The sequence below is a fragment of the Felis catus genome, chromosome B1 (assembly GCF_018350175.1).
Source record: "Felis catus isolate Fca126 chromosome B1, F.catus_Fca126_mat1.0, whole genome shotgun sequence".
In the NCBI taxonomy this organism is placed as follows: domain Eukaryota; kingdom Metazoa; phylum Chordata; class Mammalia; order Carnivora; family Felidae; genus Felis; species Felis catus.
In genome coordinates this window covers 190,901,125-190,915,250 of record NC_058371.1, presented here as the reverse complement: position 1 = coordinate 190,915,250, position 14,126 = coordinate 190,901,125, and the positions used below count along the sequence as shown (strand labels likewise).

Below are 14,126 nucleotides of genomic sequence, written 5' to 3'. Positions count from 1 at the left end.
TTTAGGTTTATTTACTGTTCTTTTTCCAGCTCCTTTAGGTTTAAGGTTAGGGTGTGTATTTGAGACCTTTCTTGCTTCTTGATATAGGCCTTATTGCTGTATACTTCCTTCTTTTGCCCTCCTTTGCTCCATCCCACAGGTTTTGGATTGTCATGTGTTCATTTTCATTTGCTTAGATTTATTATTTTAATTTCTTATTTAATTTACTGGTTAGCCCATCACAGTTAGTAGGATGTTCTTTAATCTCCATGTATTTGTGGTCTGTCCAGTTTTGTTTGTTTGCTTGTTTGTTTTTGTGTTTGACTTCAAGTTTCATAACATTGTAGTCTGAAAAAATGCATGATATTATCTCAATCTTTTTGTCCTGGTTAAGGCCTGATTTGTGACCCAGTGTATGATGTATTCTGGAGAAGGTTCCACGTGTACTTTAAAAGAATGTGTAGTCTGCTGCTTTAGGATTAAATGCTCTGTATATATGTTAAGTCCATCTGGTCCAGTGTGTCACTCAAAGCCATTGTTTCCTTGTTTATCTTCTGCTTAGATGATCTGTCCATTGTTGTAAGTGGGTGTTAAAGTCCCCTAGTATTATTATATTACTATCAATGAGTTTCTTTGTTAATTTATTTGTATACGTGGGTGCTTCCAAGTTTGGCACATAAATATTTACAATTATTATATCTTCTTGCTGGATAGACCCCTTTATTATGATGTAGTGCCCTTCATCTCTTATTACAATCTTTGGTTTAAAATTTAGTTTGTCTGATATAAGTATGGTTACTCAATTTTTTTTTTTGTGGTTTTTTTGATGTCCATTGACATGATAAATTGTTCTCCATCTCCTCACATTCAATCTGGAAGTGTCTTTGGGTCTCATGTGAATATTTTATAAACAGCATATCAATGGATCTTGTTTTTTTATGCATTATGATACCTTATGTCTTTTGATTAGAGTATTTGGTCCATTTACATTCAGAGTAAATATTTATCAGTATGAATTTGGTGCCATTGTATTACCTGTAAAGTTGCTGTGCTTATAGATTGTCTCCATTCCTTTCTAGTCTTTGTTGGTTTTGGTCTCTCTTTCCTGATCAAAGTGTCCACTTTAATATTTATTGCAGAGCTGGTCTAGTGTTTACAAACTCCTCTAGTTTTTGATTGTCTTGGAAACTCTATCTCTCCTTCTATTCTGAATGATAGCCTTGTTGGATAAACTATTCTTGGCTGTGGGGCACCTGGGTGGTTCAACTGGTTAAGTGTCAGACTTTGGCTCAGGTCGTGATCTCACAGTTCTTCAGTTGGAGCCCCACATCAGGCTCTGTGCTGACAGTTCAGAGCCTGGAGCCTGTGTAAGATTCTGTGTCTCCCTCTCTCTCTGCCCCTCCTCTGCTCACACTTTCTCTTTCTCTCTCTTAAAAATAAAGAAAAACATTAAAAAAATTAAAAGTATTCTTAGCTGAGTATTTTCTCCATTTATCTCATTGAATGTATCATGCCACTCACTTCTGACCTGCCAACTCCCTGGACAGGTCTGCTGCTAACCTAATATGTCTATCCTTACAAGGTTAAGGACCTTTTGTTCCTAGCTGCTTTCAAAATTCTCTTTTTCTTTGATTTTTTGCAAGTTTTACTATATGTCTTGGTGTTGACCTGTTTTGGTTGATTTTGAGAGGGGGGTGTCTCTGTGCCTCTTGGACTTGAATGCCTGTTTCCTTTTTCAGATTATAGAAGTTCTCAGCTATGATTTTTCAAATAAGCCCTCTGCACCTTCCCTACTCTTCTTCTGGGACTCCTATGATACAGATAGTATTGTGCTTTATGGAATCACTTAATTCCCTGGGTCTATAGTCTTGATCCAATAGTTTTCTTTCCCTCTTCTTTCCAGCTTCAATATTTTCCATAACTTTATCTTTTATATCACTTATTCATTCCTCGGCTTCTTCCATCCTTATTGTGATTACAATCGTTCAGTTTTGTATCTCAGGTATAGCATTTTTTTTTTTAACTTCAACCTATTTTTTAGGTCTTTTATCTCTGCAGCAAGGGTTTCTTTGGTGTCTCCTCTGCTTCTTTCAAGCCCAGCTAGTATTCTTATAACTGTTGCTCTAAATTCTTGTTCAGATATATTGCTTATATCTTTTTTGAGTAAATCCCTGGCTGTGATTTCTTCTTGATCTTTCTTCTGGGGAGAATTATTTCATCTTGTCATTTTGTCCAGGTTTCTGTGTTTTGTGTGTCATGAAGTCTTGTTATGTTTCCTGATCCTGAGAGTAATGCTATATTGAGAAAGGGTTATACACTTTACAAAGCCTGGTGTTCAGGAAATGGTTAATGTGTATGCTCTGTACACTCTACTGTTATGATTTGGCTGCTCTTTGCCCCAGTTAAGTTGTGTGCAGAGTACCTCCTTGCTTGTAGTGGAGAGTGTTTGGACCTTTAAGTAGGTGTGCTTTAATTTGTTTGTTTAAATAAGCCTGATTAAATATAAAAAAGTGCTGATCCAAAGAGAGAGAAAAGGAAAAGGAAAAAAAATCCCCAGATAAGCAAATAAACAAAAAAGTATAAGCCTCATTCCAAAGAAAAAGAAAGAAGGAAAACAACAACAACAACAACAACAACAACAACAACAACAACCAAACAAAGAAATCCTAGTCCTATTTCCACCAGAACTAAAGCTGACACTTTGGAGCACTCTATGATCAGTAGACTTGGTGCATACAGGGGGCCTGTGCTGGTTCTCTGGGGGAGAGACCTGCCATGCTGGCTTACAGTCAGATCTGCTTTAGAAAAGATGTCCCTACAGGGCCCAGCATGGCGAGGTTTGGTGTAAGTGGCTCCACCCTCCACTGAGGGCGCTATGTTGTTCATTGAATGTAGGTGTTCCAAACATGCTGGCTGTCAGGGGAAAATGGTGTCACCCCACTCTCTTATCCCTGTTTAGGGGAGCTCATGCCCACTGCTGTTCAGGAAGCCCTCACAGAAAAGTGAACAACCTCCCTTTTTGTATCCTAGGCTTCCATCAGATCCCTGCCCTCAACCTGTCTGTGCCTGGGGCCAATGAATACCCAGTGCCACAGTAGTCCTGTGTTTTATCTCTGGCCTGTGGCTGGGATTCAACACTCTAAATCGTAAAGGATCAGCAAGGCACAGACCAGATTCCCTTCTCCAGAGAAGGAGGTCTGTGCTGTGTCTGGTGCTAGCTTTTTCCCAGTGAAGCAGTTGCACAGCTGTGTAGGCACTTGGAGTTTATGGTGAAGCACATCAAAAAGCTGTGATCAGGTTATCTGTCCTCCATATGCATTTCTGTCCCTTGCAGATGAATGGCTGCTCACTGGTGCCCACTCAGTCCTTTGTCCTTGGAGAGGCAGTATACCCTCTTCCAAATGTACTCCAGGAAAGGGAACATTCTCTCCTAGTGCTACCCAGGGGATCTCTACACCACACTGTCCTCTGTCCACTCTGTCCAGTGTTTGCCTTTCTCCCTAGGAGCACTGCTGCCCACCTGGCTTGACTCCAGCAAATGGTGCTGACTTCTAAAACCTCAGAATTTGAGTTCCATTGTTTGTAAAAACTTGCAATAGTCAGTTCCTGTTGATTCCCCAGTCAGTGGTTTGGGGGGAGTGTATTTCTTGCATGAACCCCACACACTGCTCTCTCCCCCTCTCTTTTTCTCTGTCTTCTCCCTGTGTAAAGGGCTCCCTCTCCACTGCAACACCACAGCTTTTCTCTCCCCCATTTTACATCTCTGCACCTGCCACCTTCTCTTCTCTAATTGTGAGGATCATTCTTTTCATCCTCAGATCGATTTGTTAGGTGTTCCAAATGATTTGATGTTGATCTAGCTATGTTTGAGGGATGAGGCAAGCCCGGGGTCCCCCTACTACACTGCCATTATAACTCCTCCTCCTCTTCTGCTTCTTAACACTGACAGCCTTCTTTCCTTTCTTCCCTACCACAAGCTTCTGGCCTGGAACCCTTTTATCTGATTTGGCTTCTAATACTGCTCCTGCCTTATCCATCTGGAATTTGTGATTCTTGGCCCAGTGAAGAATGGTGTTCTGGTGCATGGTCTTTTCACATGGGTGTAGCTTCAATATGATTCTCAGGTTTTTCAGTGAATACTTCTTCAGAACTCTGCACTGAATCTTCTTATGTGGTACTTGGAGGGCTCTTGGGATCTCTGGGCTCTTCAAGATTCTGCTAAGGTCTGTATTAAGCATCTTGTGCATGGGAAGATTGTAGTCACTCCTGAGGGAGGCATGCTTACCCCTAGTGCCATACAGAGTGTCTAGCTTGCAGAAAGCAAGCATTTCAATCCAAATGCAGAAAGGCCCCACATGCCCACCAGGAGTAAGTTTCAAACTGTTCTATGTGCTTATATTAAGTAAAGTAATTCCATGGATGTTTCTGAAGGCCTTAATGTTTCTTCATTATAGATGATGCAGGGGCCCCTGTGCTGGATACAATGACAGCTGCTCATTTTGCCCTTGTCAGCTCTAATTCTCTGAGAAGCATAGACCTTTTTGATATCATTCTTCCTTGGTCTTTTTATAGCCTTCAACCACCAAAGAAAGTTCAGGAACTTGCTCAATACGAAGACTTTTAGACATGACCAGCACTAGTAAGGCTGAGGCAGCCAGGGCAGAGTGATGGCATATTGCTTCTGTGTTGTGTTCATTCTGTGGTGCCAAAGGCACCAGGTTTTGGTTTGTGCAAACATGTGACCCCTATGACACATATTTCTAAAAGCACCCTGGACAGAATGGTGAGTTCCACCACTTCGAACTCTGGAAATTTGAGTCATGGCTCTGCCAGTCTCTCTAAGACTCAGCACTGGTTTGATGACCTGCTAATTCACTGACACCAGATGGCTGTTTGCTGTTTTCATGCAAGTTGGTGTGAACAAAGTTCATGGTATTGGGTCGAATGGGAGCCTTGAACACTGCAGACAAAGTAACATTAATTTCCAGATGACTCCTCCTTCTTGGAGTATACGGATATCAGTGGAGGAGCACAGTCCATCATAGGGAGAGGAGAGGGCCATCCTCCTGTATCAGTTGGATATTGTGTGTAGCAATTCATCCCCAAACACCTATTTATTATTTCTCAAAGTCTGTGAGTTGACTGAGGGTTGACTGATCTTGGCTGGGCTTGGCTTGCAGGTGGCTGTGTTCCATCCTCCTGCTAGGATCGTCAAGCCAGCCCCAGTTTGTTCTTGACAGTGGCAATGGCAGAGGTTCAAAAGAGCAAGTGGAAGCATACAAGACTTTTCAAAGCCATCTTATTCTGTGGGCTAAAGAAAATCACATGTTTGAGCCCCAAATTAGGAAGTAGGGGTACCCTCATCTACAGTGGATGACACTACAAAAATATATGGCAAAGGATATAGAATTAGGGAGAGGCAGGGAATTAGGACTATTGATGCAATTTATCACAGAGATGTGTCAACCAAGCAATCATTTTACAATCTACTGTTACTTGTTGGTTTCTCTTACTCTGACTTAAGGAAGGGTTAGCTCCCTTCTGAATCCTGACAACCATGGGAATCTGTTATCTTCTTGGAGGTGGTTGACTCTGAGTGTTGCTTTTTCCAGTTTCTTACTCTGCTTCCTCTCCCCTGTGAAATTGTAAGCCCTGGAGTATCTTCAAACTTGAATCATTAAGTAGGGCACATTTGTGAAGTAACAGGTTTTTTTCCTTAAAAAGTCTTTATTTCCTTCAATAAGTAGGGACAATATGAGTGTGTACATTCACATTATAATCTGGTATTCTTGTATTTTAACTGGTATTGTATCCCTGTAACACTTTTCCTGGTATTATGGTATTTTACTGAACCTTGTAAGACATAATACCTTTTGTTTGCTAATGGCAGAATTTTAAGCAAGAAATAATACTGACTGAGTAATGGAGGGGCTGTGAAATTGAAATCAACTCCTGTATTTGGACATGAATCCTGATTATTGCCCAGAATGGGTGTTCACACATGACCCTGATGGGCTGTATGAATAAAACTCTTATTTTTATTCTGCAAAATTCACCCATCCAAGGTAGGAATCTGAAACTTTTTGACCTTGTTCTTGGAAGGAGTTATAACATGCCACTTAAATCAACATTAACCTGGCCTCCAAAACCATGTGGAATCTGGGCTTTTCATTCTTTGCATTTTGCATTCTTTTTCCTTCTTTCCAACAACATTCTTACCAAACATGCCTCTTCCTTTCTTAAATACCAAGCTACTCCATGCCTCAGTTCTTTGTACCACCCATTCCATCTGCTGGAATGTTCTTTCCCCAACCTGCTGTCTTTCACCTACCTAAATTCCTGCGTGTGCATTGGGACTAAGTTAAATCCTAATTTATTTGAGAAGCTGTCCTGACCTCACAGTTGTGATTACCCAATCTGTCACCCTGTGCTAGAACTCTCCATCTTCCTTCCTAGAACTTTTCACATTTCTAGTGACTGAATGAATCATTGCATGGTTTTATTTTGTTTTGTGTGTGTTTTCCTTTCTGGCCTCTTAGTTCCTTGAGAGTTAGTATACCTTGTTTCCCTAGCCCCTGGCCTATGGTGTTTGGCACAGAGAAGGTTGTGAGTTCCCATTTGTTGAATGAATGAATGAATGAATGAATGTACGAGGCAAGTTTGCAGAGACATAGATACTCCGAACTGTAATAGACTGTAAAAGTTCCCATCTTATGGCTTCTACAGCAACTCTCCTGGTCTCCAGGTACTGATTGCTTCTGCTTGAATGCTTCCCCCAAATGGGAACGCATTCTTCTTGATGCTGTCAATTTCATCTTTTTAACAGTTATAAAATTTTCATGTTTCCATTTCCATTAAACTAGAATGTGTCATCTCATAACTCTTATCTATTGATTTTATGTCAAGCCCCTTGGGATTTTACAAAACAACCTTAATTTATCCATTATTTGTCAGTGTTTTGTGTATTTGAAAATAATGATTGTAATTCCTATGCATTTTTAATTGAAATACTCAATCTTTTATATGCACACTTTATCAACATTATCTAATTTAATTGTTAACATGATCCTCAATGAGTTGTATTATTATCCCCATTTTACAGATGAGAATACTGAGGCTGAAAGAGTTTAAAGAATTACCCAAAAGCATGGAATCAGTAAGTGGCAGAACCTGGATTTGAAACCAGGAACCATAATTTTTGTAACCCAGATTCTTGTTATGCTGAGGGGACTAATATAGATATTATATTTAACAAATGTGAAGGACTTTGTAGAAATTAACACACTGGGTTGCTGTTCCCTTACTTTTTGACCTTCATACTCTTGTGAATAGTGCTATAAGATGCTTTTGTTCATATTTCATTCACGTTGGCAATCTTTCATCCCTTTCTGCATTCACCTGATGGCCACCATATAGGGCTGCATGTTTAACTAGATATCCATTCCTGTATGATGAATCTAGTACCCTGAACCTTGATAATGACAATGACAAGCATTTTTAGCCCTACGACATTTTTACTCCATTTTGCCATCTCTTCCGGTGTTTCTCAGTACTTGATCTCTGGCTTCATCCAAGCGTCTTTAGCCCTATACTTACTTTCTCCCTTCTATAATATCTAACACTGATCTTGTACTGACATTGATTCTCCCTTACTCTTTTTCATTCATGCCTGCAACATCTACCTTTTGTACCACTGGGGAACATCCTAAAATAATCTCTGTGTCAATTTAGTTACATTATGCTGCTGTAACAAACAACACCAAAATATTAGTGGCTTTCATAGAAAAGGCTTATTTTTAATTCATGCTTAATGTCCTTAGTAAGTTAATATGCAGACTGTTGATCACAGTTCCTCAGAGACTCAAGCTAATAGAGCAGCTACTATCTTGAACATGACCTGTTATTGTGACATTAAAAAAAAAAAAGATGAGTCCTATTGTCTCTTATCAACAATTGAGTGCTTAGCCTGGAAGTGACACTAGTCATATGACCCACCCAATCATAAGGGGGCCAGAGAGGACATTTCTGACATATGAGCATACATTGGGGAACTAAGAAACATTTGGTTTATATTTGATAACTTAGTTTGTAAGACTAAGATTTGTCTTAGGGATAATTAGGTTATATTAAATAGAAACCTACTCAGTGTAGCTCATTGGGAATTTAAAATAGAAATTTATTATAAGGAATCAAAGGATTTTAATGGAATCCAAGAGTTGAAGTACAGTAACTGTACTTCATAAAGTATGAAGTACATAAATATGGATCTTCATAGCTATCATAAGCTATAGATTTTGAGAACTGGAAGGCTTCCAAAAACTAGGCAGCAATTCCATTGCTCTCTTTGTCTTTAGAAACAAATGACCTCTCATCTCTCTTTACTTGCACATTGGATCCATTCTCTCTCTCTTTTTTCCTGCAAACTAGCCTTCCCTGTTTATTTTTTAGCACATGCGACCCTAAAATTGACCATCTCAGAATGGGAGGCTTAATTCTTAAGTCGATTTGACCTTATAATTTCAGGGCCTACAGCTTACTAACCCAGATTCTTTCTTCTCCTTGGGTTGGTATGCTTCCATGGTTCAATTAATAACTATTATTGGCAGGGCAAAGATGATGTTAGATAGTAGTAAGTAGTCCTGTCTCTAGGGAGAACGGAAGAGGAATTGATTGGAATCTTTATCACTTTAGCCTTTTCTATTACTAGTTTAAATGACCAATAATACAGTTCCTCAGAAAAGGGATTAGACATCATCTTTCCAAATAGTGTGGAACATCATGAAAACCCCAGTGTTCTTTTGTGTTGTCTTTTCTGAATGTCTTCTCTTTTCTGATGACTTCTGAAATCCTACATTATAATTTTACCTCTTAAATATTAAGATTTAAATCTCAGTTACATTTAACATTAGGGAGACCCTAACCATTCCATATATTCCGTCAACTAGTTAACTAATTAGTTAAACAAATGATTATTAAGTGCCTATTAGGTAGAATGTGTGCTTTGTGTTGGGTGTAACCAAAAGGAACTGCCCTCAAATTGCATGCAATCAAGTATTGACAGGTTCATGTGAATTAGGATTTTAAGGTCAGGTTTCCAAGGTTAACAGACCAGAGGCACTTGTGGATGGAAAGATGTGAGCTGACTTCTATAGAATATCCACTGTGTACCATGCACCATGCGCTGGGCCCACTGTGAATAATTTCTTGTAAATCCTTACATTACATTACAGAGATCAATGTCATTCCAATTTAAAGAGAAGCAAGATTGAAACTTAGGTCTTTTAGATTCCAAAGGCTGTTTTCCTTTCTAGGTCAAGCTGCTTTCAGGAATGAGGTGGTGATATCATCCAGAGTTGACTAAATTGGGCTGGTCTTTGACTCTGTTCATTCTCTTTCTGTCTTATAGCACTACCTTAACAATTTCTCTTTTAAATCTCTTCACGAGGAAACTTGCTTCTCATAGTAAATAACTGGGTGGTTTTGATTTAGGTTCTTTGTTCAAATCCAAGTAAAGCTTTATGATAAGAGGAAGAGCCTGAACCAGTGTGAGTTGATCATTAAAGCTGGAAGTAATAATTTCTGACACAGGTGGGAAATAAATTCTTACTAGCAACTAAGTTAACAATTGACCAGGTTGTCCCAGTATGAATGCCTCTCTTGTGAGGAAGCTAACCCTCTGGGAGGATGTAAGATCTGTTCACTTTGATTTCATCTCAGAATTGATAATTGTCTTTTTTCATTTCAAAGGTTCATCCAGTAGTTTATTAAATGGTGCCCTCATGGCCTCCAAGAGCTCTGTCTTCTTCTATGAGTTCCTATCTCATTGTAGGGAAATTGCATAAGTTCCGGTAGAATACTACAAACTCTAAAAGCTTCTCAACTTCCTCTACTCTACAAGGTATTCACTAACAAGCAAAAAACTAAGAAGAGGCACAGTGGAATGGTGGAAAAAGCATGGAGCAAGGCAAAACTGTGTTTGAATCTTGTCTCCTTTGCTTAGTAACCGTGTAGACATGGATAAGTTATTTAACCTCACTGTTAGTCAGCTTCCAGATCTGGATAGAAGAAGGTAACAAAATCTACCTCAGAGGCTTGTTGCTGGAATTAAATGACATAGAACCTGTATTGCGTAGGAAATACTCAGTGCAACAATGCAATTATGATATATTTATACAGGCCTGCCATGAATGACTATGTAGACCGGGTACTGCATGACTCTAGGGAGTACCATTCAAATGTGGTCAGTACTGTGTGGCTAACAACCTTTATGACCATAGTCACCCTACTGAAGGACTTAGCATACTGCCCAGTACAAAGAGAGTATTTTTAAAAAGGCAATTATCATTGTTATTACTCCTCCTGTGGAATTTTCAAATCTGGTGCTCACTCTTGACTTCTTCTTTTTGGACTATTGGTTTGGTTGAGCAACCTACCTGACTTCAGCTTCTTTTTACTCCAGCTGGACATTTCTTCTTCAATAACCCACTTCCATTTTGTAAACAGCAGACTGTAGGCAAATGATAACCTGGAATCTTGGGATTCTTTTCCCCATCCTGGACCTAGAGCTTAGCTTTTCTGTTTGCCTGGGAAGTGGAATCAGAGACCATGGACAGAAAAGTAGGAACTGGGTTTATGATACAGAGAACATGCTTTTGTGGGTGAGGGTACTGGCTTCAGACTGTTAGAACTTGAATTTGAAAATTGTGGTGATCTTCATAAACATATGTTTCACTGTCACAGAAGCATAAAAAGATCTCTGAAAGAGGTGACAAAGAGAGTTAAAGGATTAGGACAACTATGTGACTAGAAAAATTTGCACTTCTGTAGAGAATTTCTGTGGCACAATTTAGAATTGGATTGTGAAGCATTAATATAAATTTATGAATACTGAGCCATAGCTGTAATGAGATTCTGTTGTTACCTGAAGGGAAGGCATTTTGTGGACCTTAAACTGTATTGGTTTTGAATAACTTGGTGCCACACCTACATTTTTAACATGCTGATTTGCTTTTACCTTATAGAGCAATGTCTTACCCAAACTTGTAGATGTGCAGATTGCTCCATTCCTTTGAAAGTGCATCAGGAGAAAGGAAGGTGGGGAAAATGAGAAATTACACATATATGAGGATCATAAGAAGCCTTGGTTTTATCCTTTACATGCCAGTGAATTTATTTGAAATAAGTATTTTGTAGATTGAAATTGTACTGCTCAAGAGAAAGTGAATGAGTTGTGTGTAGTGGGCAAGGGAGGAAGAATGGAAACATTAATATCTGTGAGGTATACTCTGTTCTGAATTCTTTGCACATTCATTTAATCCTCATAATATATCCATGAGGCTGTGGTTATTATTTCCAGTTAAGAATGAGAAAAGTCAGGTTCAGAGAAGATGATTTGTTCCTACTGGTAGAGTTTGGGTTCTAACCCATATCTGCTGACTCCAAAGCAATTCCCCTTTCATTAGACCAAGATCAGCATGCATTTTTGGAAAACAACTTTGGTAAATAGGTTTTGTGGGCTATAAGGTCTCTGTTGCTGCTACTCACTGTGCTCAGATGGTACAAAGTCAGCCATGGAGAGTATGTAAACATAAATGAGCACTGCTGTGTTACAATAAAGCTTAATTTGCAAAAAGAGAGAGGGTGAAATTTGATCTGCAAGTCTCGTTTGCCAAACCTTGAAAGCCTTAGAATGAAAACCAAGGCAACAAATCTTTAAATGAAAAGAAGAGAAAACAGTTAAATGAAGGTAGAATTTGGACAATGACACCGTTTTGTAAGGGACATCATAAAATTTACATACAGTTTTCCTCATATAGTAAGAGCAAAGGCCATTTCATATACACTTTACAACTGTATCAGCTACATGACTATGTCAGTCCTGGAAGGCAACGAAATTCTTCTTTAAAGAGATATGTGACTAGTGTTTTATGTATAACATCTCAGTTAACCACAAAAGACTGGGTCAGAGCAATACCCATGAACTTTTACAGTCCCTCTACCTCAGTTTGGTTACTGGTTCCTTCTCTTGTCATTGACTAAATTTTAATGTAATTCTTAGATTTCTATAAACAGATCATCATGTTGTTGGAACAATTCTAATATCATAAAGCTGGACAGGTAAAATTTAAGGTAAAACTATAATGTTATTTTCTCTACTGAAGATAGAATGAATAGCACATTTCTTTAAAAAATCTTTATCATTTGCTTATTAATTTTTGCATGTTAAATACAGACTGGGAGGCCCCAAAACAGGATACTAAGTAAAAAATGATAAAAAGATATTTCTCTTCAAACAGCAACATAAATATTTGAAAAAGGTGAAAAGAACAGCTTCTCAACTCTCACTGAATTCCATAGAAAATCACCAACTTGTTCTGTTAAGAGTTGTGGGACACCTAATACTTGGAAATTACCAAAAACAGTAAGTAAACCAAATAATATTAACTGAAGAATACTAAAAAAAAGAAACATTTTGACATGAGGCCCAGTCTTGTGGCTCAATACTCTGGTTCAGAAGTCCTCTTGTAGTGGTTCAGGCTGAGAAGGATGGAAGTCCAAGTTGAGACAGTAACTCCAACCGTGGCAAGGAAGGGATGAATATGAGAAATGTTTGTACCTAGAAATGACAAAATGTGTTGTACTATTTAGAGCTCATTATAGTTGTTGTTTTTGTTGTTGTTGTTGTTGATGATGATGATGATTATAATGATGATGATGATGATTTTTGATGGCAGATAATGGAAACTGGCTGGTGGACTTGAGCTGAAATGGTGATTTATTGGCAGGATTCTGGAGTATTTACATAATTGAAGAAGGCTAGCACATATAATTGATCAAATCTTGGGAAGGCATAAGTCAGGGAATCTCTGGGGACATCAGCATTGAGCCTCCATATATCTTCTTTCTGGGGTGTTACCATAGTGTTATTGACTTCCAGCCTGTGGTTAGTGGCATTAATAGTCCTAATTAAATACCTTGTTGCATCCATGCCATTTGCTCTGTAACTGTATGGGCCTCTCTCATTCTGGTTCTGAAAATTAGCCCTGAAAGAGTAGCAAATGTGATGTAATCAGAAACCTGAATAGGCAGATTTCCACTTCTTTGTTTGTTTGTCTTTGCCATGAGAATGTGCCTGGGCTAGCCTTCTGGATAGTATGGCACATGGAGAAAAGCTGAGTGATCCCAGCCATCTAAGCTGAGCCCCCAGCTATGGGAAAAGCTCATTTGAGAACTGCCTATCCTACTTGTAGCTGAGATGCATAAATAAATCTAGCATAGATCAGCAGAACTGTCCACCTGACCCATAGACTAATGAGAAATGATAGGTTGTTGTTCATCATGTAAAATTTTGTGGGTATTTATTACACAGCAGTAGCTAATTAATACACAACAATGTGTCTTGGCTCAAGTTTTAATTTCTTTTTTTTTTTTTCAAGTTTTAATTTCTTGAATAAGAGGACCTATTTGATTCAGCTTGGTTCTTGGAGTCACTTAGCTGTGACCACGGGGCAGGTGGCATGGCTGAAAGGAGAAACATAGTGAGCTGTAAAAACACCACAATTGGTAATATAAATTATGTATGGATAGCATGGGGGAGGGATTGGGATAAAAATGGAGAGTCAAAAACTCTTGGAATATTTGTAAACATTCTGAGTTTCATCAAACTCCTGAAAGGAAGGGCTTTTGGACTCCCACTGATAGTAGCTGTGAGTCAGCATTAGGGAAATTGCTTGTTCATAACAAGTCAAAAAGTGATCAAACCCATGGAGAACTTGATTGAGTGGGCAACATAAAATGGACTTGGTTTTTGTCTCTGTATCCTCAGTGCCTAACAAATGATCGTGCCCAGGAAAACCAACATTTTTTTTTAGAGAGAGATTGGGTATCAAAAGAATTTTCCAGAGTAAAATATCAGCTGTTGATATTAAAAAGACAGTGGCGGTAACTAATCTTTGATAAAGCAGGAAAGAACATCCAATGGAAAAAAGACAGTCTCTTTAACAAATGGTGCTGGGAGAACTGGACAGCAACATGCAGAAGGTTGAAACTAGACCACTTTCTCACACCATTCACAAAAATAAACTCAAAATGGATAAAGGACCTGAATGTGAGACAGGAAACCATCAAAACCCTAGAGGAGAAAGCAG

General features: G+C 38.8%; 1 pseudogene; it reads right to left on the bottom strand.

The window, feature by feature from the left end:
• LOC101087317 overlaps positions 1–5,028 on the bottom strand; it is a 30,254-nt pseudogene extending 25,226 nt beyond the window's left edge.
• Positions 5,029–14,126: the final 9,098 nt, after the last annotated feature.